At 44.4% G+C, this 22,784-nt stretch overlaps 2 protein-coding genes across 2 annotated transcripts in view; both read right to left on the bottom strand.

Moving 5' to 3' along the window:
• The window catches only part of LOC134333419 (CXXC-type zinc finger protein 4), a 12,500-nt gene extending 10,048 nt beyond the window's left edge, over window positions 1-2,452 (bottom strand). Inside the window, exon 1 of the mRNA XM_063015404.1 lies at window positions 2,336-2,452. The gene's annotated coding sequence lies outside the window, so the exon portion shown is untranslated. The remainder of the gene's footprint in view (window positions 1-2,335) is intronic.
• The window catches only part of LOC134333832 (NLR family CARD domain-containing protein 3-like), a 560,375-nt gene that overhangs the window by 72,742 nt on the left and 464,849 nt on the right, over window positions 1-22,784 (bottom strand). The gene's annotated exons all lie outside the window — the stretch shown is intronic.

The following is a 22,784-nucleotide window of genomic DNA, read 5'->3' as shown; positions in this document are numbered from 1 at the left end:
TGATTTATTTCATTTATGCACCTAAAACCACTGACCAGCCGAGGAACCCTTGAAATAAACAGAAACCATCCAAAGAACCATCAGGTACTGAGAACTCTGTCTAAAGAACCGTACAGACCTGATTTAGTGAAGAACGGTACCGATCAATTATTGTTTCCAAAAGATGTTTCCAATGGTACCTAGAACTGTTAACCATCAGAAGAACCTTGAGGAACCTTTTATACTTATTTATATTTATACTTATCAATCCACAAAAAAACTCTTTGGAGAACTTGTTTCTCTGACTAATAAATCAAGATCTATAGTCCATCCCTGGATTCCTAAGAACATTTCTAGATACCTAGAACTGTTTACAATCAAATAAAACCATAAAAAGGAACTCTTTTAAAAGAACATCCAGAATCATCATCAATAAAAACAACAACAATAAGGAACCGTACACAGATACGCAGAACACAAAACCAGCCGAAGAACCATCAGGTACTGAGAACTTCTGTCAGTCTAAAGAACCCCACAGAACTGATTTCCTGAAGAACAGGAAGACGTTTCTAATGTTACCTTGAACCATTAACCACCTGAAGAACCTTGAGGAACCTTTTATGCTTGTAGTCAAAACACATATCAATCCACAAAAACTCTTTGGAGAACTTGTTTCTCTGAGGAATAAATCAAGATCTATTGTCCATCACTGGATTCCTGAGGAACCTCTCCAGATACCAAAAACTGTTTACAATCAAATAAAACCTTTTTTCATAAATCATTGAAGAACATTTATTCCTGAAACACACCTACAGCTGGTAATCATGCAAAGAACCTTTTTAAAAAAAAAAAGAACATCCCGAATCAACATCAATAAAAACAACAACAAAAAGGAACCGTTTTTCAGGAAGGTACGCAGAACACAAAACCAGCTGAAGAACCATTAAAGCAGCTTGTTTTCTAAAAGTACAAAGAGTTTTATAATCTGTTATAAAACTAGAACGATAAACCCGTAAATGAACCCATGAAGAACCTTTTTTATAAAAAAAAAAAAGAACATCCAGAATCCTTATCAATAAAAACAACAACAATAAAAAACTGATCTTTTTCAGGAAGGTAGGCAGAACACAAAACCAGCCGAAGAACCAAAGAAGTACAAAGAAGTTTCATAATCTGCTACCCAGCTAGAACGATAAGCCCTCAATGAACCCATGAAGAACCTTTTTTATTAAAAAAAAAACATCCAGAATCAATATCAATAAAAACAACAATAATAACGAACCGATTTTTCCAGCCAAAGCGCCAATAAAGAACCAGAAGTACAAAGAAGTTTCATAATCTGTTATAAACCTAGAACTAGAAACCCTCAAAGAAACCCATGAAGAACCTTAAAAAAATAGAACATCCAGAATCCTTATCAATAAAAACAACAACAATAAATAACTGATTTATTTTTTTCAGGAAGGTACGCAGAACACAAACCCAGCCGAAGAACCTTTTTCTCTAAAAGTACAAAGAGTTTTATAATCTGATACTTGGCTAGAACTATAAGCCCTCAAAAGAACCCATGAAGAACCTTTTTGAAAAAAGAAACATCCAGAATTCTTATCAATATAAACAACAGTAATAAGGAACCGATAAAGAACCTTTTTACTAGGAGTACAAAGAAGTTTCATAATCTGTAATAAACCTAGAACTAGAAACCCTCAAAAGAACCCACGAAGAACCTTTTTACCCTGAAAGAACCAAACACCTCCATTAAGTGAATCTATGATTTAAGCATAAATTCTTGCGGAAGGTGTTTCTCTGAGAACGCACCCGGATTAAAGCACCAGAAGAACCCGTGAGGAACCTGTTTAATCCACGTTCCCCAGAACCCCAATCAGTCCAGATGAGGGTGGAGGAAGCTGTGGGAAGCTCTGGATCTATCAGGATAAATGTTATTGTGTGGAGGAGATCAGGCCTCGCTCAGAGCGAGAGAAAGACGGATTGAGAAGAACAGACGTGGCCTCGCGCTCTCTCTCGCTCTCTCTCTTTTCTCTCTCTCTTCCTCGCGCTCCGGTCGCCTCGAGCATCAATTACGGTAATTACTCCCCGCCTGCTGCGGCACGAGGGAGGGGGGACATGCGCGCGGATCACAGGTCATTACCAGGGAGGGCGCGAGGCCGGACACCGCTAACGCACGCGCAATTACCGGCGACGGATTAATCCGCGAGGGGGAGAGAGCACGCGCGAGAGAGAGAGAGAGAGAGAGAGAGAGAGAGCGAGAATGAAAAACAGCAGGAGAGAAGAGGGGGGGGTGTGGGGGAGGGGGAGGGGTGAGAGGGAGCTAAAATGGACGAGCTGATGCACCTACCGGACTCGCGACGCTCCGGGATCAAAGCCTCGTTAACGCACAGCAGCGGCCGTGAGGAACGCGCGCGCATACACACACACACACACACACACACACACACACACTCTCGCACATACACGCGGAGACTAAAGGCGCACGCACCCAAAATAAAAAAGACACACAATAGCGCGGCGGCGGGTTTCGGTGTAGCGCGCGGTGTGTGGCGGCGGCGGCGGCGCTAACCCCACCGACAGCCTCTAACGGGGATAATAAATAATATTGACGCTGCCAACGACACGACGCACCGTCCTCCGGGGGGCGGGCACGGGTGACGGAGGGGTAGACGGCTCCTCCCGGTGTGTGTGTGTATGTGTGTGCGCTTGTGTGTGTGTGTGTGTGTGTGTGTGTGTGTGCGTGTTCTGGTTTTCAGCTCTTTGTGAGGACAGACTGAATCTTTTAAAATGCGCGTAAAAATAATAATACTAGAATTATAATACATTATGTTATTATTATTATTATTATGATAGATTATCAATAAAATAAGATTATAATCGTGATGTTCATATTTTCAACAGATTTTTACCTCGAACAATCAGTCTAATTCAACGATTTTACGGATTGCATGGTGGTGCTGCAGAACTTCAAGGATCCAGGTTCGATTCTTGCCATCCGTCAGTATCTGCAGTTTGTTATGTTCTCCCTGTAAACACTGCAATACCCTGGCACCTTATCCAGCATGTTTTCTCATCTGGTTCCTTGCGTTCTCAGACGAGGCTCCGGACACACCGCACCGAACCTGCTTGTTAAAGCTGAATGAGTCAATGAAATAAAATAATACTAACACATTTTGTTGTTGATATTCATCACGATTCTAATATGATTGGTTTTTATTACATCTCATTAATCATTACCAGTAGGTGGATTGGTATATTTGGTATATTGGTATTTCCAAGGTATGTTTCTTAAACTGCCCAGTGTGTACAGCATAGACTCCGGACCCACCGTGTCCACGTGGCTTTCCTGTAGGTAGCCTGTTTCCTTCTGTTGTATTGAACGAACACCTGCCTTAACGCACTGTTTCTCTGGGTGGCTCCGGACACACCGTGACCCCGATCAGGATTAGGTGGTCCTTCGTCTACTCTACAAGATGTTGTATTGTTCAGAGAGAAAAGCAGCTTCTTTTTTTTTTATATAGAAAACGTGGTGTTTCGTTATTTATAAACAATAGTAGCCTACATGAGAAGGTTCGCATACTGGCTCCAGATCCACCGCGACCCTGATCCTCATAAAGCGGTTAGTAAAAAAAAGAAAATAATCCGAGTTGATGGAAATCCCTCACAGGGGCAGTAATACCAGTGTGTGTGTGTGTGCGTGCGTGTGTGTGTGTGTGTGTGCGTGTGTGTGCGTGTGTGTGTGTGTGTGTGTGTGTGAGCGCGCGCGCGTGCGGACACCTACAGCTGATCATTGGCTGTAAATCACGCGGGGAGGCGCGAGGTGACACACGCGAAGCTGCTAGGGGGGAAGGAAATGGTGGAAGAAAGACGCGCACACACACACACGCGCGCACAGAGGATTCAAACCATCACACACACACACACACACGAACACACACACACGCGCACGCACACACACACACACAGAGGACACACACACACACACACACACTCTCCTCTCGCCCTCTCGGGTCGTTTTGTGCTTCCCGGTGCCGGCTCGGGAATCACCGGGGTTAATCAGAGCTCGCGGGCGCGCGGTGATTTTATTTCGGGATTTTGTGCTTCATTACGGTCCTTTAGCGCCTCGTTACCGTAATTAGGCACGCGGGCCACCGGGAGGCTCATTACGGCTGCAGCGGTGCTCACGCGCTTCTCCCACCGGGAATTCAGTCTGTGTGTGTGTGTGTGTGTGTGTGTGTGTGTGTGTGTGTGTGTGTGTGTGTGAATCTCAGAATTTCTCAAGAATCATGAGAAACTGGTTAGAAAAATCACCTCATCCTCAAAATAAAACATCAACAATTATAATAATATTATTATCACTATCGATACTACTAATAAATAATAATAATAAATAATAAAAATAAAAATAAAACACAATAACAATAATAATACAATAATAATAATAATGATAAAATGTTAATAATAAATAAATACTAATAAAACATAATGACACAAACAATAACAACAACAATAATATAGTAATTATAATAAAACATAGTAATAATAATAGTAATAATACATAAATACTAATAAAACATAATGATACAAACAATAATAATAATATAGTAATAATAATACATAATCAAAAACAGCAACAACAATAATAATTATTATTACTATAATTATAATAATTATAATAAAAACAATAACAACAATAATGTAGTAACAATAATAATAAAACGTAATAATAATAATAATAATAATAATAACTAGTGTTTTCGGTTCACACTGCGACCCTGACCAGGATAATCAACAATTAAATAAATGATGATTTTCCTCTCAGTTTTTCTGTCACCATATCAGGATGTAAGAACGTCATTTTCCATGATGGTGTTGTAGATGGTGTAGGTGCAGCAACGCCAGGATTTATCCGACCTGGGTTTTAAACAGAGCTTTTTCTTCATGTCTTTATAGAGCTCGCTCATGCTGGAAGAGGAAGGACCTTCCCTAAACTGTTTCTACAGAGTCTGAAGCAAATTCAGCACTGACTGAATCTAAACACTTTCTATAATCTGGTAAGAATCTTCAGCTGCGTTAATTTTTATATCAGACATGAACCGCTGGTTTCAGGTCCCACCAGGTCACGGCGTCTCCACTGGGTTCCGGTCGGGACTTTAACTGGGCCATTAAAAATCTACACCGTGTTTTTATCCACTTCTCCTGCTGAGGTTTACTGTAGCTGTAGACTGAGCTGCAGATTCCAGCTCCTCCTGGGAAATCCACAGGTATTCCCACACCAGCTGTAAGATCTCACCAGTGGGTCCTGGATCAGCCCTGAACTCTCTATCCTGAGGGACTGAGGGACGTGTCTGTATTAGAGGACTTCTTTTTAGATGTCCAGACCCCTTCAGCTGGTTCCTCTCTGGTTCAAAGAGGCAGCGGCTTGATCTTCAGTTTTTGTGGGTCATGATGCACCAGCAGCTTCTCACCACCACACTGCTGGATTATCTTCTCACCTGATACTTCTCACTATCTTCTCATTAGTTCTTTGTCCGTTTTATCATCTCTTTATCCCACTCAGGGTCGCAGGGTCAGATTCACTGGGCGAAAGGCAGAAACACTCCGGACAGGTCGCCGGTCCATCACAGGGCACACACACACACACACACACACACTTACACACATACCAAGTGGGACTTTAGTGTCAATCAACCTGACTGCATGACTGTGTGAGGAAACCCACACAGACACGGGGAGAACATGCACACACAGAGGGCATGGACCTGGACTCCTCCACCTGGGAATCAAACCCAGGACCTTCTTGCTGTGATGTATTTATTTATTCATTATTTATTTATTTATTAGGATTTTTAACGCCATGTTTTATACACTTTGGTTCCATTCATGACAGGACTGTGAGGAAACCCACGCAGACCCAGGGAGAACATGCAAACTCCACACAGAAAAGACCCCGATTGCTCCACCTGGGGATCGAACCCAGGACCTTCTTGCTGTGAGGTGACAGTGCTACCCACCGAGCCACATTTGACATACAAACTTTGTGTTAAATTTGGACCGTCAGTGTTCCCATCCCGTCAGTTGTTGATATGGCAGGAATGTTTTAGATTGGCAGGACCTGTACCCCCTTTCCACCTGCCCACGGTAGATTTGCCCCCGCAAATGCTCAATTCATGCCAAATAGTTCAGTTTTTGTTAGTCTGTCCGAAGCACATCGTCCCGAAAGGTTTGGGGATCACACTGCGCACTGACGCTTCTTTTCAATTAGCAGTGGTTTCCTCTATGCTGCCCTGTATATATGAACTCTGGACGTACCTGAAACTGCTGGAGATGTCAGAGCATTTTTTTGTTCAATCCTTTGTGGGACCCTGGATGAGATGTTACTGGTCACTCCTGTGTAGATCACATTTCCAAGTTTCCAGCTGAATGTATTTGGGCTTTTTGATTTAGAGATGCTGAATAATGACATGATGTTCCTGTAGAAACTTTCCACAGCACGGCTGGTTGTGTTTAACTAGCTGCTCTGGTTTAATAGTTACACCTGGTGAACTGGTTGATTATTTAACTAAGAAGGGTGATGTACGTGTTGGGTGATATACGTGTTGGGGAACTTTGGTTCCTGCATGAATGCAGCGACGCTTTACGACATGTTGAAAGTTTAATGATGTGAAATTATTCAGTGTGACAGAGCTGGGGGGGGGGGGGCGAATACTTTTTCACACCACTGTATATAAACTTATTACCTCCCCCAGCTGTGCTTACACCTCTGTACAGAAGAGGGCAGCACAGTAACACCTCCCAAATTCAGGAGGGTCTTTAATCCGGGATGATCTGGATTAATTCGGTTATTTTTTCCCTAGACACAATTTCCATTCAAGTCAGGGTCGCGGTGGGTTCATAAAAACTATAAACACTTGATTGAAATACAACAAACTGGACTGAAAAAATCATGAAATAATTAATTCACAAACCGCTTCATCCATGTCAGGGTCGCAGTGTGTACAGGCACGACACCTCACTGAAAAACAACAGAAACAAATCATTTATTCATCTTCAAAGAAGCACGTACATACTCACACACTTACACTTAAAGTCGACTTAGAGCTCACAATCCACCTACTGGCATGTTTTGGGGTGAAAGAAAGCTGGCATACCTGGAAAGCTGTTCCAATTCATCTCATGTTCAGTTGGGTTGAGCTCAGGACTCCATGGAGGTCTCTGGAGTTCCTTTACTTGCACCCAGTGTTTCCCAGTGGAACTGGACCCACCTCCACCCTGACCAGGACAAAAAAGTCAATGAAAATGCAATCCACTGAAAGGCAAAAAGTATTCAGACCCTTTGGCTTTTCCACACACTTGAGTGTGTTGTGGATTTTTACCATCAAGCTTCATCACATCATCACCCACAGAGACGAAGAGAAACCATAAAAATATATTCAAAACAAAAAACTAGGATCTCTGATGTACTAAAGTATTCGGACGCTTCTCTCAGTTCTTCGTGGAAGCAATTACGTTCTGATCGGAATCCACTACAAACGATTGAACAGAATTGATTTTCTGTACCTGTTAGCATTGAATGTGTCTGAAACCCAAGAACTCAGTAATTAGAAAGTGTGTCCACATACTTTTTATCATGTAGAGCAAATTCCTGGAGATACACATCAAGATGTTACCATCACTCTGAAGATCTCTGGAAACACAATCACAGCATTTAGCATTCATCCAAAGAAAGAAAGGAAGGAAGAAAGAAAGAAAACCGGACAGACAGACGGACAAAACATGACAGACAGACGGACAGACAGACGAACAGGACAGACAGACGCACAAAACAGGACAGGTGGACAGAACTGGACTGACGGACAGAACAGGAGAACAGACGGACAGGACAGACAGACGGACAGGTGGACAGACAGACAAAAACGAGTAAAAGTAGAACGTTTTTTGACCTCTAATAAGATCAATACCTCTACTGACCTCCCTGACCTACCTGTGTGTGTGTGTGTGTGTGTGTGTGATGCTCACACTCCAGCTGAAAGGAATGGATGGTGTAATTATGACAACAGGATGCAGCAAAGACACACTTCCCTTTTCCACACCACCCTGTACCCACCTCACCTAATTACAGGCCGTGTGTGTGTGTGTGTGTGTGTGTGTGTGTGTGTGTGATAACACCGTTCACACTCCTCCCACTGAAAATCAGGTGTGCTTCTGGCAAAACACACACACACACACACACACACACACACACACTCAGTGCGTTGCCCACGGGGATCTGTCTCACCTACCGCCGGAGCGCGCGCATGTCCCAACCTGGCCCCGCCTCGCACGAGTTCTCACGCGCTCACACGCCGCCCCCCCGGGGTGCCGTTCTTCACTCCGGGTTCTGCACTTTACCGAAAGCGAGACATGCTGCACCCCGGGTGATGAGGCACGGCTGAACGGAGGAGAATTAGCAGCTTTACCGGGGGAGTAATCCCGCACCGCGCTGCTCCCGGGGATCCGTTCAGGGACCGACTGTTAGAGGCGCGCGCGCTCCGGGATGTAATGTGTGAAGTGTGATGGAGTGTGATGGAGCGTGTCCGGTGGAGCGCGAGGGAATCACGGTGACTATGAGGGGAAGAGTAGCGGTACCGATGTTCCTGCTGCTGATCTGCGCGTGCCTCCCTCCACCTGCATCACCTGCACACAGGTAACACACCTCAGCGTCCGTGCGGGTACTGATCAGTGCAAGATGCTGATGGAACTTCTGTGATAGTTTAGAGAAGCTTTTATCCAAAGCGACTTACAGTACTGTGAGAGTATACTGTCTAAGCAATTGAGGGTTAAGGGCCTCGCTCAAGGGCCCGACAGCAGTTATCTGGCAGTGGTGGAGCTTGAACCAGTGACCTTGTGATTACTAGTCCAGTACCTTAACCGCTAGACAATAAACTGTCCAGAATTTACTGCCATGTATGATCTAATAATGCGTGATTTTTTAAATGAATCATTAATAATAAGTCACGTGTTTGCAGAGACAGGATCGTTAATATCGATTGATCACGATAAACTGAAATAATCGCGATGATGTGACTGAATTAGTTCAGAATTACGTACAACAGAATAAAAAGACGAGCTGTGATGAAATGTGTGATGATTTATAGCGTGTAAAACAGAATTAAATGTATTTAACCTGTTTAATTCTTTTAACATTTTCTTCCTTTGGTGTGAAATGTTTTTATTTCATCAAATTAAAACAGCCAGAGTTTATAAGAATTTATATTTAAGTACTTTAGTTTGAAACTTGATTGTTACTCTTGTTTAGTGAACAGAAACCGAAACGAGAAATAAAAACACAATAAATTAATAAATATAATCCAATCAATATGACTGAGGGCTGCCTGAGAGCCACTAAGGGGCCCCTGAGAATGGCCCCTAATGAAATCCGAACCTTCCAGTGATGCTAACAGTGATGCTAACAACAAGTGGAGTTTTATTTTATTCAGCTTTAATGAAAAAAAAATTCCCGATTCTGAAAATGTCACATAAAACCCCAAAACATTTTTATTTAGTGCATATTTAGTGTTTCATTTAGTGTAATTATTTAGTGTATACGTATATACATAAATGTGTTTATCTGTACATATAAACACAAACAAGGTCACCATAAAAAATTAGCACATGGTTGGGGCGGTTGGTACGCAAATATACTGATATACTAATTACCAAATAATTAGATCTATACCAAAGGGCAGTGATAGCTCAGTTATTAAGGTACTGGAATAGTAATCAGAAGGTTGCTGGTTCAAGCCCCACCACTGCGAAGTTGCCACTGTTGGGCCCCTGAGCATGGCTCTTACCCCTTAACTGCTCAAAATCGTGTTCAGTCATAACTGTAAGTCGCAATGGAAAAAAGCATTTGCTAAATTTCAATATATGACCAAAAGTATGTGGACACTTGTGCTCATTTTTGAGTCCAGGTGTTTTAGCCACACCCGTTGCTAATATCTTTCACTTTCAGAAATGTGTGAGGTGCAGCGGTACATGCTGATGTTGCTGCATTGCGTCCAGGGATTCCAGATAACCTTGGACCTTGACCAGGAATTGAGATTTTGAAAATCTTTTGTTTCCAACATTGTGGCAGTAGTTTGGGGAAGGCCGTGGTGTTTCGACAAGTTTGGTGTGAAGAAATTCCAGTTGGCTGCACGTAGCCCTGACCTCAGCTCCACTGGGATGAATTGGAATGCTGATTGAGTACCAAGTTCAGAGTCATAAATGCTCTATAGATGAAATAGAATTAAGGAGTGGTAGGATAGGGGAGTGTTAGCTCCAGATTAATGACCATTATTTTGCAATGTGATGTCCACAAACTTCTGGTGGCTGGTGTCCACAAACTTTTGGTGTATAAATACAGTGCAGCATTTTCATGAATGAGTATCATGATGTAATTTATTGTGATAATGATATTATTGTCATGTCGGGCAGCGCTAGCTCAGTGGTTGAGGTCCTGGACTCATGATCAGAAGGTTACTGGCTTAAGTCCCACCACTGCCAGGCAGCTGGGCCCCTGAGCAATTGCTTGCATTGTTATTACTTAAAATTGTAAGATGTTTTGCAAAGTGCTATAAATGTAAATAAGGCCCCTCTCAGTTAGCCAAGCGCTTGAGCGTTCCTAACAGAGCTGCTGAGTGTTTGGACTGGATTCTGCTCTCAGCTGCGTGTTTCTCTAAATAAAAGCGTTTGCTGAGCGAGTTATCGTAAATCTAAAGCGCTCCGGGCCATGAACTTCTCGGAATTCAGTGAAAGGAACTCTAACCCGGGGGAGTTAATGTTTAAAATGTTGAGTTTCTGTTGGGTCAAGCAGGTTATTGATGGCTGAACTGACCTCACTGTCCAAGAACTTGTGTAAGTGTGTGTGTGTGTGTGTGTTTTTGAGACGGAGGCTGCGTTGGGGGGTTGGGGTGCATTTTTTCACAGTGAGCGGAAAGTGCCGGGTGGTGACAGCTCGTCACGTTGCTGAGAAACTCAAGTCCAAACAGGAGCGGCGGCGCTGAAGTATGTGCAGCAAGTGGAATCATTTTAACGAGAGCATCAGTGGCGCCTGCGGTCAACAAAACTGTAGCGGAACTGAGAAAGACAGGGAGCGTCCGGACCCTCGGTGGCACCCCTGGCACCTACACCAGTGTTTATTAAAGGTGTACCTGCTGCAGGAACTTTGGGCAGGTTCCCACTGATGGAACCAGCGCTGATTATTGCTGTTCGTATACACCAGAATGTGGTAGCTCAGCGGATAAAATGCTGGACTACTATCATGAGGTTGTCGGTTCAAGCCTCACCACCACCAAGTTGCCACTGTTGGACCCCTGAGCAAGGCCCTTAACCTTCAATTGCTCAAAATAGTCATAATTGTAAGTCACTTTGGATAAAAGCGTTTGCTACTCGCCAAAAATGTAAATGTAAACATAAGAACACAATTAGCGGCTAAAGTGGTTAGAACACTGTTGCTAGGGTTGGTCATTTCCTGTAAGAGCATTATGGGGCAATAAGTTTTCCCAGACAGTTGAGGATGCTTTAGTTTTAAGAAGGGGGGTTGCAGGTATGGTCAGGTGTCCACATACTTTTGGCCTTCTATATGGACGCCTCCACAAAATATGCAAAAGGTGGATTGGCTGCTCTGAATCGCTCTTGGGTCTGAGTGTGTTACTGAATGTGTGAATGTGTGGTGCCCTGTGATGGTTTGGCACCCTGTCGTTCAGTGATGTAAATGCAATTCTGCTTAGCGCCCGGTGCTCGGGGCCCACCACAACCCTGGTCAGGATAAAGCAGGTATCGAAGATGAATCGTTTATTTGGAGCTTCGAGCTTCTCCTGCATGAGACCTGAAATGTTCTGCTGTCAGCATCAAAGAGAAATAAAACAGGTCATTAACGAGCCTGATTGCTTGATTAATCTAATTGGCTGCTTTTCTGTGAAAGGCGGGACGAGGTGGAGGTGTCGGCCAATGGGATCTGTCGTTACTGGGACCGGGTGGACTGCTGCCTGGGCTGGAGGCGAGAGAGCTGGGGACAGTGCAGACGTGAGGAAACACACAAACAGATGCTCACAGATACAGATGTGCACACACAGCTGTGAGAAAAATGTTTGTGAACCCCTCTGGAATCTGCTGAGTCTTCATTCACCATCCAGAAGTTTACGGCTTATATGACCAAAAGTATGTGGACACTGGACACCCCTACTGATTATTTCAGCTTCATTCTGCCTTACTTTAACTCTTCTAAACAACATTAGGGTGAATTGGAACACTGATTGGGAGCCAGGTCTTTTCATCACTAGTGCCTGAATGGCCACAAATTCCAACAGACACACATTTAAAACTTCTGTAAAATTCCTCTGAAAGCAGTGAAGGCCATGAAGATGCCATTTTGTACGGCATTATCAGGTGTCCACATACTTTTGACAATATTGTGAATGTAAACCTGCATGCAAGCTGCATGAAGCTTTCTTCCTGTCCTGCAAAAATCACACCAAGTGCACAGCATGACATAATAAATGAGATCAAAGCACTGAGGGGAACAGCACGAGAGCTGATCAAAAGTCTGTGGACCCACTAAAACCAGGCAGAACGTTCATGGTCCAGATGTGAACCCAGGTGAGATGGTGTGGGACCTTCACAAAATGTCCTAAATTCCACTTCAGCGCTGAGCAAGTCTGAACAGCAGCTCCATGAAACCTTATTTACACACTTCACAGCCTGGACCTCACCAGACTCCAGCTAATTCCAGAGGGTTCACTAACTTTGTCCTGCAGCTGTGTACACACGGTGATCGCTGGTGTGTGTGTGTGTGTGTGTGTGTGTTTTGCAGCTGTGTGTGAGTTGGGCTGTAAACATGGAGACTGTGTCGGTCCGGATCAGTGCCGCTGTCACTCAGGGTACACGGGCAAGACCTGCAACCAAGGTAGGAGTGTGTGGCTCGTAATGGCTAGCTCGTGCTTCCCTCCAGATCAGATCACTGTTGGGCTCCTGATCATGAATGGCTATGGCATAATCACCACTACTCTCTCTCTCTCTCTCTCTCTCTCTCTCTCTCTCTCTCTCTCTCTCTCTCTGTTACTGTAGATGTGAATGAATGCGGGCTGAAGCCACGCCCGTGTAAACACCGCTGTATGAACCTGGTGGGCACTTATAAGTGTTACTGTGTCAACGGCTACATGATGATGCCAGACGGCACCTGCAGGAGTCAGTCTGAGCTTTTAACTCAAGAAACTGTGTGTGTGTGTGTGTGTGTGTGTGTGTATGGGTGGGTTGGTGTGTGTGGGTTGGAAGGGTGTGTGTGTGTGGGTAGATGTAGGGTTGGTGTAGGTGAATTAGAAGTGTGTGGGTGTGTAAAGGTCAAAAGGTGTGTGTGGGTGTGTGTAAGGGATTTCTGTGTTGCTGAGTGTGTGTGGTTTGGTGTGTGTGTGGTTTGGTGTGTGTGTAAGTGTGTAAGTGTGTGTATGTGGTTTGGTGTTTGTGTGTGTGTAAGTGTGTATGTGTGTGTATGTGGTTTGGTGTGTGAGTAAGTATGTGTGTGTATGTGATTTGGTGTGTGTGTGTGTAAGTGTGTATGTGTGAGTGTATGTGGTTTAGTGTGTGTGTGTGTATGTGTGTGTATGTTGTTTAATGTGTGCGTGTGTATGTCGTTTGGTGTGTGTGTGTGAATGTGTGTATGTGGTTTGGGGTGTGTGTGAGTGTGTATTTGTTTGGTGTGAGCGTATGTATGTCGTTTGGTAGGTGTGTGTGTGTATGTGGTTTGTTGTGTATGTGTGTGTTTATGAGGTTTGGGGTGTGTGTGTGTGTGAGTGAATTTATTGATTGTTTATGTGACACTTTATTAGATATAAACTCTGGTTACCCCTGCAGATGCCCGTACGTGTGCCCTGGCTCACTGTCAGTACGGCTGTGCTGTAATGAAGGGCGAGGTCGTGTGCCAGTGCCCGTCGCCGGGGTTACGCCTCGGTCCGGACCGCAGGACGTGCGTGGGTACGATCAAACACCAACACAACACCACTAACACTGCAGAAATACACAACACACTGTATAATGAGGTCATTAATAATGTAATGTGTGTGTGTGTGTGTGTGTAGACATTGATGAGTGTGTAACGGGCGTGGCTCGGTGTCCAAGGTTCCGAAAGTGTGAGAACACCTTTGGCAGCTACATCTGCAAATGTCACAAGGGCTTCGAGCTGCGCTACATCAACGGGAAATACCTCTGTACAGGTACACACACACACATACACACACACAAGGGTGTACATCTGTGTATATATACATGAGTGTGTGTGTGTGTGTGTTTAGATAAGAATGACCTCTTTATCTGTCGGGACAAGCCGGACTCCAAGAAGTGTAGATGTAAACCTGGTGCTAATGGGTGGAGCTACAACTGCAAACGTAAGTGTGTGTGTGTGAGTCAGTGTGAGAGTGAGTGTGTGTGTGTTAGAGTGTACGTGTGTGTGTGTGTTCTCTTGTTGAAGGTTTTACTCTGTTGTGTTGCAGCTCCTCTTACTGTAACTATTGATCCAGCCAGACCACCAACAACACTGAAACCTACCACCACAATCACCATGGCAACAGTCACCACAACTACCAGCCATCCAACTACATCACCAACAACTACCTCCAGCACTACAACCACCGTTGCTACAACAACCACCATCCCTACCACTACGATGCCAACAACCACCCCTACAACAATAATGCCAACTACCACCACAACAGTGCCAACTACCACTACTACAACAGTGCCAACTACCACCATCCCTACAACAACAGTACCAACTACCACCCCTACAACAATGCCAACTACTACCACTTCTACAACAACAATGCCAACTACCACCACCCCTACAACAACAGTACCAACTACCACCCCTACAACAACAATGCCAACTACCACCACCCCTACAACAACAGTACCAACTACCACCACCCCTACAATAACAGTACCAACTACCACCCCTACAACAACAATGCCAACTACCACCACCCCTACAACAACAGTACCAACTACCACCCCTACAACAACAATGCCAACTACCACCACCCCTACAACAACAATGCCAACTACCACCATTACTACAACAGTGCCAACGACCTTCACTACAACAACAATGCCAACTACCACCATGGCTACAACAGTGCCAACCACCACCACTACAGTGCCAACCACCACAACAGTGCCAACCACCACAACAGTGCCAACCACCACCACTACAGCAACAGTGGCCACAACCACAGGGTTACCATCTACAACAACCCAAATCCCCACAACCACCACCGGAGCAACAACCACAATGATGCCAATCACCACCACACTGGATAATCACATACAGGAGATCACACAGAGACCAAGAGGAGACGTACACAGTGAGAAACACACACACACACACACACACACACACACACACACACACACACACACACACTCTCTCTCTATCTCTCTCTCTCACACACACATGGTCAGAAGGTGGATTGGCTTCTTCTACAATTTTCTCTAGTGAACTGGGTGGTAAGTGGGTAGGGTGGCACCATGATACCTCTGAAGCTGTGTAGGTGGGTACGTGTAGGTGCCACCTGCCCGTGTTTAGTTTTGATTGATTGGCAGGGCAGGTGATTTGCAGGGGCTTCATGTTCTGTTACGCTCCACGTCCTACAGGATGCACCTTACATTGGTACGTTGGTCTTATCCATATTAGGAGCGGTACCGGTGTGTACCAGGACTGAGGCTGAGAGGTTGGCACAGTGAAGGATCTGGCAACCATCACCGCTATAATAGTTTATATTACAGTCACGTATGAGTATGAATCACATCCCTCTCTCTCTGTCTCTCTCTCACTCTCTCTCTCTCTCTCACTGTGTGGGTTCTGTTCCTGACCTGAACCCCGTCTGACCCGCCGCCTCGTCCCCCCGTGTGCAGTCCCGAGGAACCGTGAGGAGAACATTTTCCACTTCTTTGATGTTGAGTTGGGAAACACGGCCGAGTTCTCACGCGATGATCCAGGTGAGTCGGCTCAGATCAGCACACCTGACAGATCCTTAATCCTGAACTCCTCTAAAGACTAACGTGTGTGTGTGTGTGTGTGTGTGTGTGCGCGTGTGTGTGTGTGTGTGTGTAGGTGCTCACTCTTTGAGCTGCTCTTTTGATCAGGGTGTGTGCAGCTGGATGAGGGATCAGGACGGAGATCTGCTCTGGGAGAGCGTTACTGATCCAGCAGGTGAAATTATGCACATTTACTTCGTGCCCGTGGGTTTAGAACCGGATGTTCCAAATGCCACATACTTTTGTTCCTGCAGGGTCTGGGGGAGTAAATGTGACCCTGGACGTTTGGGACTCTGTAATAATGGAAATATATGGAGCACAGAGAGTATAGAAATGTAAAAACATTGGGAACATGTGACCCTGAGAGTTTGGAACCCAAGAATAACAGGAACATTTACATTTTCAGCATTTAGCAGACGCCTTTATCCAAAGCGACTTACGTTACAATTACAGTATACAGTCTGAGCAACTGAAGGTTAAGGGCCTTGCTCAAGGGCCCAACAGCAGCAACCTGGCAGTGGTGGGGCTTGAACCAGCGACCCTCTGATCACTGGTCCAGTACCTTAACCACTAGGCTACAGCTGGCCCTGTGGTAATGTACTGTGGTAATCTAGAGCACTGGGAACACTGGACACTACATTTGGAATTTGGAACTCTGTGAACATTTGTGGGGTCATGAGAACAGATTGGTCATGGTTATGAGAACATCGGGGGTCATGAGAACATTTGAGGTCTTGAGAACGTAGGGTGGTCATTAGAACATAGGGGGGTCATGGTTATAAGAATGTTTGAGGTCATGAGAACAGGTGGTCATGAAAAAAATTGGTCATGAGAACGTTTGAGGTCATGAGAATGTTTGAGGTCATGAGAACGTTTGAGGTCATGAGAACGTTTGAGGTCATGAGAACGTGGGGTGGTCATGAGAACGTGGGATGATCATGAGAACGTTTGAGGTCTTGAGAGCTTAGGATCATGAGAACATGGGGTGGTCATGAGAACGTGGGATGATCATGAGAACATTTGAGGTCATGAGAACGTGGGGTGGTCATGAGAACGTTTGAGGTCATGAGATTGTGGGATGATCATGAGAACGTTTGAGGTCATGAGAACGTGGGGTGGTCATGAGAATGTTTGAGGTCATGAGAACGTTTGAGGTCATGAGAACGTGGGGTGGTCATGAGAACGTTTGAGGTCATGAGATTGTGGGATGATCATGAGAACGTTTGAGGTCATGAGAACGTGGGGTGGTCATGAGAACGTTTGAGGTCATGAGATTGTGGGATGATCATGAGAACGTTTGAGGTCATGAGATTGTGGGATGATCATGAGAACGTTTGAGGTCATGAGATTGTGGGATGATCATGAGAACGTTTGAGGTCATGAGAACGTTTGAGGTCATGAGAATGTGGGGTGGTCATGAGAACGTTTGAGGTCATGAGATTGTGGGATGATCATGAGAACGTTTGAGGTCATGAGAACGTTTGAGGTCATGAGAACGTTCTTGTATCTACTGTAGATAAATAAAGACTAACCTCTCCGTCTCTCACCTGTCAATCATCCTCAGGTGGGCGGTACCTGACTGTCCCGGAGCCGAAGATTGGACGAAGTTTCAGAGGGGCACGCCTCACAATCCCTTTAGCTCCGCCCACCATGCCACCTTGGAGTGGAGGTGACCTTTGTGTGGGTTTTAGGCACCGCCTCCGGGGACTTCTTATTGGCTCCTTGCAGCTGTTTGTAAAAAAGGGGAGGAGCCAGAGCACAGCGGTCTGGACCAGAACGAGTGGACATGGATGGAGACACACCCACATCACACTGAGTGGGCGGGGCCTCCAGAGTGTAAGTGCTCTAACGGGTAATGTGATGGATCTGGATTATTGATCATCAGTATTAATAAGTATCACAGAGAGCGAAGAACTGAACATGTATTACTGGTTCTGTAAGTGTTGTTCTTGATAAATGATACTGGTATTGATTACTGGTATTGATAAGTGTTATTGATTACTGATATTGATTACTGGTATTGTTAAGTGTTTCTACTTATGAGTGATGTTACTGATTACTGGTTGTGGTTCCTGGTGTTACTGGTAAAATATGGTATTGATTAGTACTTGTGATTACTGGTATTGATAAGTGGTATTGATTACTGAATGAGGTTACTGATATTGCTAATAAAATGTGGTATTGGTTACGGGTATTGATTAGTGTTAGTGATTACTGAATGTGGTTCCCAGTATTATTGATGATAGTATTGATTAGTACTTGTGATTACTGGTATTAATTACAGGTATTGATTACTGGTATTGATTAGTGTTATTGAATACTGAAAGTGTTTTCTGGTATTGCTGATAAAAGATGGTACTGCTTACAGGTATTGATTACAGGTATTGGAGACAGAATGTGGTTCCTGGTATTATTGATAAATTACGGTATTGATCAGTGTTATTGATGACTGGACGTGGTACTTGATTTTACTGATAACTGATAGTATTGATTAGTATTTGTGATCACTGGTATTGATGACTAGTGTTTATGAACGGTCTCCTCTCTGACTGTGTGTTGCAGGTGGTGTTTAAAGGTGAGAGGAGGAGGGGGAGGAGCGGAGAGATCGCTATTGATGATCTTAGATTACAGAGAGGATCGTGCAGCCACGCGTAACACACACACACACACACACACACACACTCACACACACACACACACACACACTCACACACACACACACACACACACACAGTGTTAAAGACTATAAATGATTAGACAGAAGAGCCTCAGTCTCGGCTACATTTACACTGGGGAACGTTAGGAGAGTTTGACCTTTGACCCCACTGTAGTGAGCCCTGCCTGGGAACATTAGGTACCCGTGGACCGACCCGTCACCCTCCTTTAATCTTCAACTACACAGAGGAGCACAGGTGAAGAATTAAGCTCAAGGTTCTGGACTACTGATCACACTGTCCGTGGTTCAATCATTCCACCGAGGCTAGCTGGACTGTCGGGCCCCTGAACAAGGCCCTTAATCCTCTGAGCAGGTTTCAGTCTGGGTAGTGTTTGGACTGACATAAATACATGGACATTTTATTTTTACATTTGAAAGTGTGGAGTGTTAAATCTTCCTCTCAGTATTCAACACACTAATGGGTTTAGGGGTGTGTGTGTGTGTGTGTGTAAATGTGTGTGTGTGTGTGTGTGTGTAAATGTGTGTGAGTGTGTGTGTGTGTGTGTGTAAATGTGTGTGTGTGTGTGTGTGTGTGTGTGTGTGTGATTGTACATTGTAAATAAAGGTCAGTTTTGTGTAAATGTGTGTGTGGAAATTGTATATTGTTAATAAAGTTTAGTTTTATTTGAATGTGCGTTTGTGTGTAGGTGTGTGTATATGTATGTTTGTGTGTGTGTGTGCATGTGTATATGTGTGTGTATGTATGTATGTATGTGTAAGTGTACGTGTGTGTATGCATGTATGTGTGTGTGTGTATGCATGTATGTGTGTGTATATGTATGTGTGTGTATGCGTGTATATGTATGTGTGTGTGTGTGTGTGCATGTTTGTAAGTCTATGTGTATGTATGTGTGTGTGTTTACGTGTGTGTTTGTGTGTGAGAATGTGCATGAGTGTGTGTGCATGTGTATGTATGTTTGTATGTGTGTATGTGTACAATGTAAATGAAGTTTTTTTATGTAAATGTGTGTGTATATGTGTGTGTGTGTGTGTATGCATGTATGTGTGTGTGTGTGTATGCATGTACAGTGTATCACAAAAGTGAGTACACCCCTCACATTTCTGCAGATATTTAAGTATATCTTTTCATGGGACAACACTGACAAAATGACACTTTGACACAATGAAAAGTAGTCTGTGTGCAGCTTATATAACAGTGTACATTTATTCTTCCCTCAAAATAACTCAATATACAGCCATTAATGTCTAAACCACCGGCAACAAAAGTGAGTACACCCCTTAGTGAAAGTTCCTGAAGTGTCAATATTTTGTGTGGCCACCATTATTTCCCAGAACTGCCTTAACTCTCCTGGGCATGGAGTTTACCAGAGCTTCACAGGTTGCCACTGGAATGCTTTTCCACTCCTCCATGACGACATCACGGAGCTGGCGGATATTCGAGACTTTGCGCTCCTCCACCTTCCGTTTGAGGATGCCCCAAAGATGTTCTATTGGGTTTAGGTCTGGAGACATGCTTGGCCAGTCCATCACCTTTACCCTCAGCCTCTTCAATAAAGCAGTGGTCGTCTTAGAGGTGTGTTTGGGGTCATTATCATGCTGGAACACTGCCCTGCGACCCAGTTTCCGGAGGGAGGGGATCATGCTCATGCTTCAGTATTTCACAGTACATATTGGAGTTCATGTGTTCCTCAATGAAATGTAACTCCCCAACACCTGCTGCACTCATGCAGCCCCTGACCATGGCATTCCCACCACCATGTTTGACTGTAGGCATGACACACTTATCTTTGTACTCCTCACCTGATTGCCGCCACACATGCTTGAGACCATCTGAACCAAACAAATTAATCTTGGTCTCATCAGACCATAGGACATGGTTCCAGTAATCCATGTCCTTTGTTGACATGTCTTCAGCAAACTGTTTGCGGGCTTTCTTGTGTAGAGACTTCAGAAGAGGCTTCCTTCTGGGGTGACAGCCATGCAGACCAATTTGATGTAGTGTGCGGCGTATGGTCTGAGCACTGACAGGCTGACCCCCCAACTTTTCAATCTCTGCAGCAATGCTGACAGCACTCCTGCGCCTATCTTTCAAAGACAGCAGTTGGATGTGACGCTGAGCACGTGCACTCAGCTTCTTTGCATGACCAACGCGAGGTCTGTTCTGAGTGGACCCTGCTCTTTTAAAACGCTGGATGATCTTGGCCACTGTGCTGCAGCTCAGTTTCAGGGTGTTGGCAATCTTCTTGTAGCCTTGGCCATCTTCATGTAGCGCAACAATTCGTCTTTTAAGATCCTCAGAGAGTTCTTTGCCATGAGGTGCCATGTTGGAACTTTCAGTGACCAGTATGAGAGAGTGTGAGAGCTGTACTACTTAATTGAACACACCTGCTCCCTATGCACACCTGAGACGTAGTAACACTAACGAGTCACATGACATTTTGGAGGGAAAATGACAAGCAGTGCTCAATTTGGACATTTAGGGGTGTAGTCTCTTAGGGGTGTACTCACTTTTGTTGCCGGTGGTTTAGACATTAATGGCTGTATATTGAGTTTTTTTGAGGGAAGAATAAATTTACACTGTTATATAAGCTGCACACAGACTACTTTTCATTGTGTCAAAGTGTCATTTTGTCAGTGTTGTCCCATGAAAAGATATACTTAAATATCTGCAGAAATGTGAGGGGTGTACTCACTTTTGTGATACACTGTATGTGTGTGTGTGTGTGTGTGTGTATGTACAGTATGTGTGTGTGCATGTACACATGTGTGTGTGTTTGGTGGGGTTCATGTATTTGATGTAATAAACACTGATACATTTTGATTTTTGTCTGTCTGTTTGATGTTTGTTTGATCTTGTGAGCATTTTGGACGGATTTGGTTTTTGAAGTTTTTTTTGGCCCCTTGCCTCGGGCCCCTGGTCCCCTGATTGACCCCCTGTGTGTGGAAGCACTCAATCAATGACATGCTGTGTAAACATAGTGAGAAAGGTGAGTGAGGTGAGGAGAGGGAGGTTCTGTGTGTGTGTGTGTGTGTGCGCACGTCCCCGGCACACCTGAACAACACTAGCGTCAAAAGATCACATGACCTGAGACCGTTCAGACCCCCCAGACTGACACACACACACCAACACAACAGTTGGGTTTACACACAGTAGGAAGATCAAAGCTGAAGATCAAACAAACATCAGTCAAGTTTTCAGGTGCCAGTTTTAAAGCAGGAGCCTCTGAACCCCTGGTGAGGTGAAGCTCACTCGACTGTGGACAGTTCATGGCTCTTCGTGAAATACATCTGACCGTGAGGACAAAAAATGACCACTGTTCCATGTACAAACAGCAGGTCAAGTGCAGTATGAACTGTCCTTTATGGGGTCTTTCATTAAAACAGCAGTCCTCAGTTAATGCCTGCAACACATTCCACACATTCCGAAAATTGGGACATGGACTGTGTAGAACTGGGACATTTATGGATTTAGGAGCTCTCCACAGGTGAACAGGTGAGAGGAAAGCAAAAAATAAATCCTCAATAATTGCAAGGGATTTATTAATTTCATCATCTACAGTCCATAATATTATTGAAAGATTCAGAGAATCTGGAAACCTCTCTGTGCATCAAGGGCACGATTAAAAACCAATATTAAATACATGTGTCCTTTCACCCCTCAGACTGAACTGCAGGTGGGTGTGTCTGAAAACCCAGCTCTCTCTCTACACAGACACATTTCCCATCATCCTACAACTCCTGAGAAGAGGGTGTGTCTAAATGTTTAGATCCCTTAAAATGCTCCTACTGAGGTTCTTAATTCTGAGTGATGATCTGACTGAATAACGAGAGAGCGTCCGACGCCTCCTCAGCGCTGAAGATCAATCCTTTATGAGCTCCAGGTCTGATTAGAATCCTCTCTACTGAGGAGCTGATCAGGTCAGTAGTGGGGAGCAGGGCGGGTCGATAGGTTCTCACACAGACTCGGTGTATTTTTGATCCTTCAGATCAATCCCAGGATGCAACGATGAGTTTCTAACGAGTGTATGTAAACTTCTGACCTCCACTGTAGCTCCTTAGTGTGTGTGTG

This window comes from Trichomycterus rosablanca, chromosome 19 (genome assembly GCF_030014385.1).
Source record: "Trichomycterus rosablanca isolate fTriRos1 chromosome 19, fTriRos1.hap1, whole genome shotgun sequence".
Classification (NCBI taxonomy): Eukaryota; Metazoa; Chordata; class Actinopteri; order Siluriformes; family Trichomycteridae; genus Trichomycterus; species Trichomycterus rosablanca.
The sequence above is the reverse complement of the archived record's forward strand: the minus strand, read 5'-3'. Positions and strand labels throughout refer to the sequence as shown.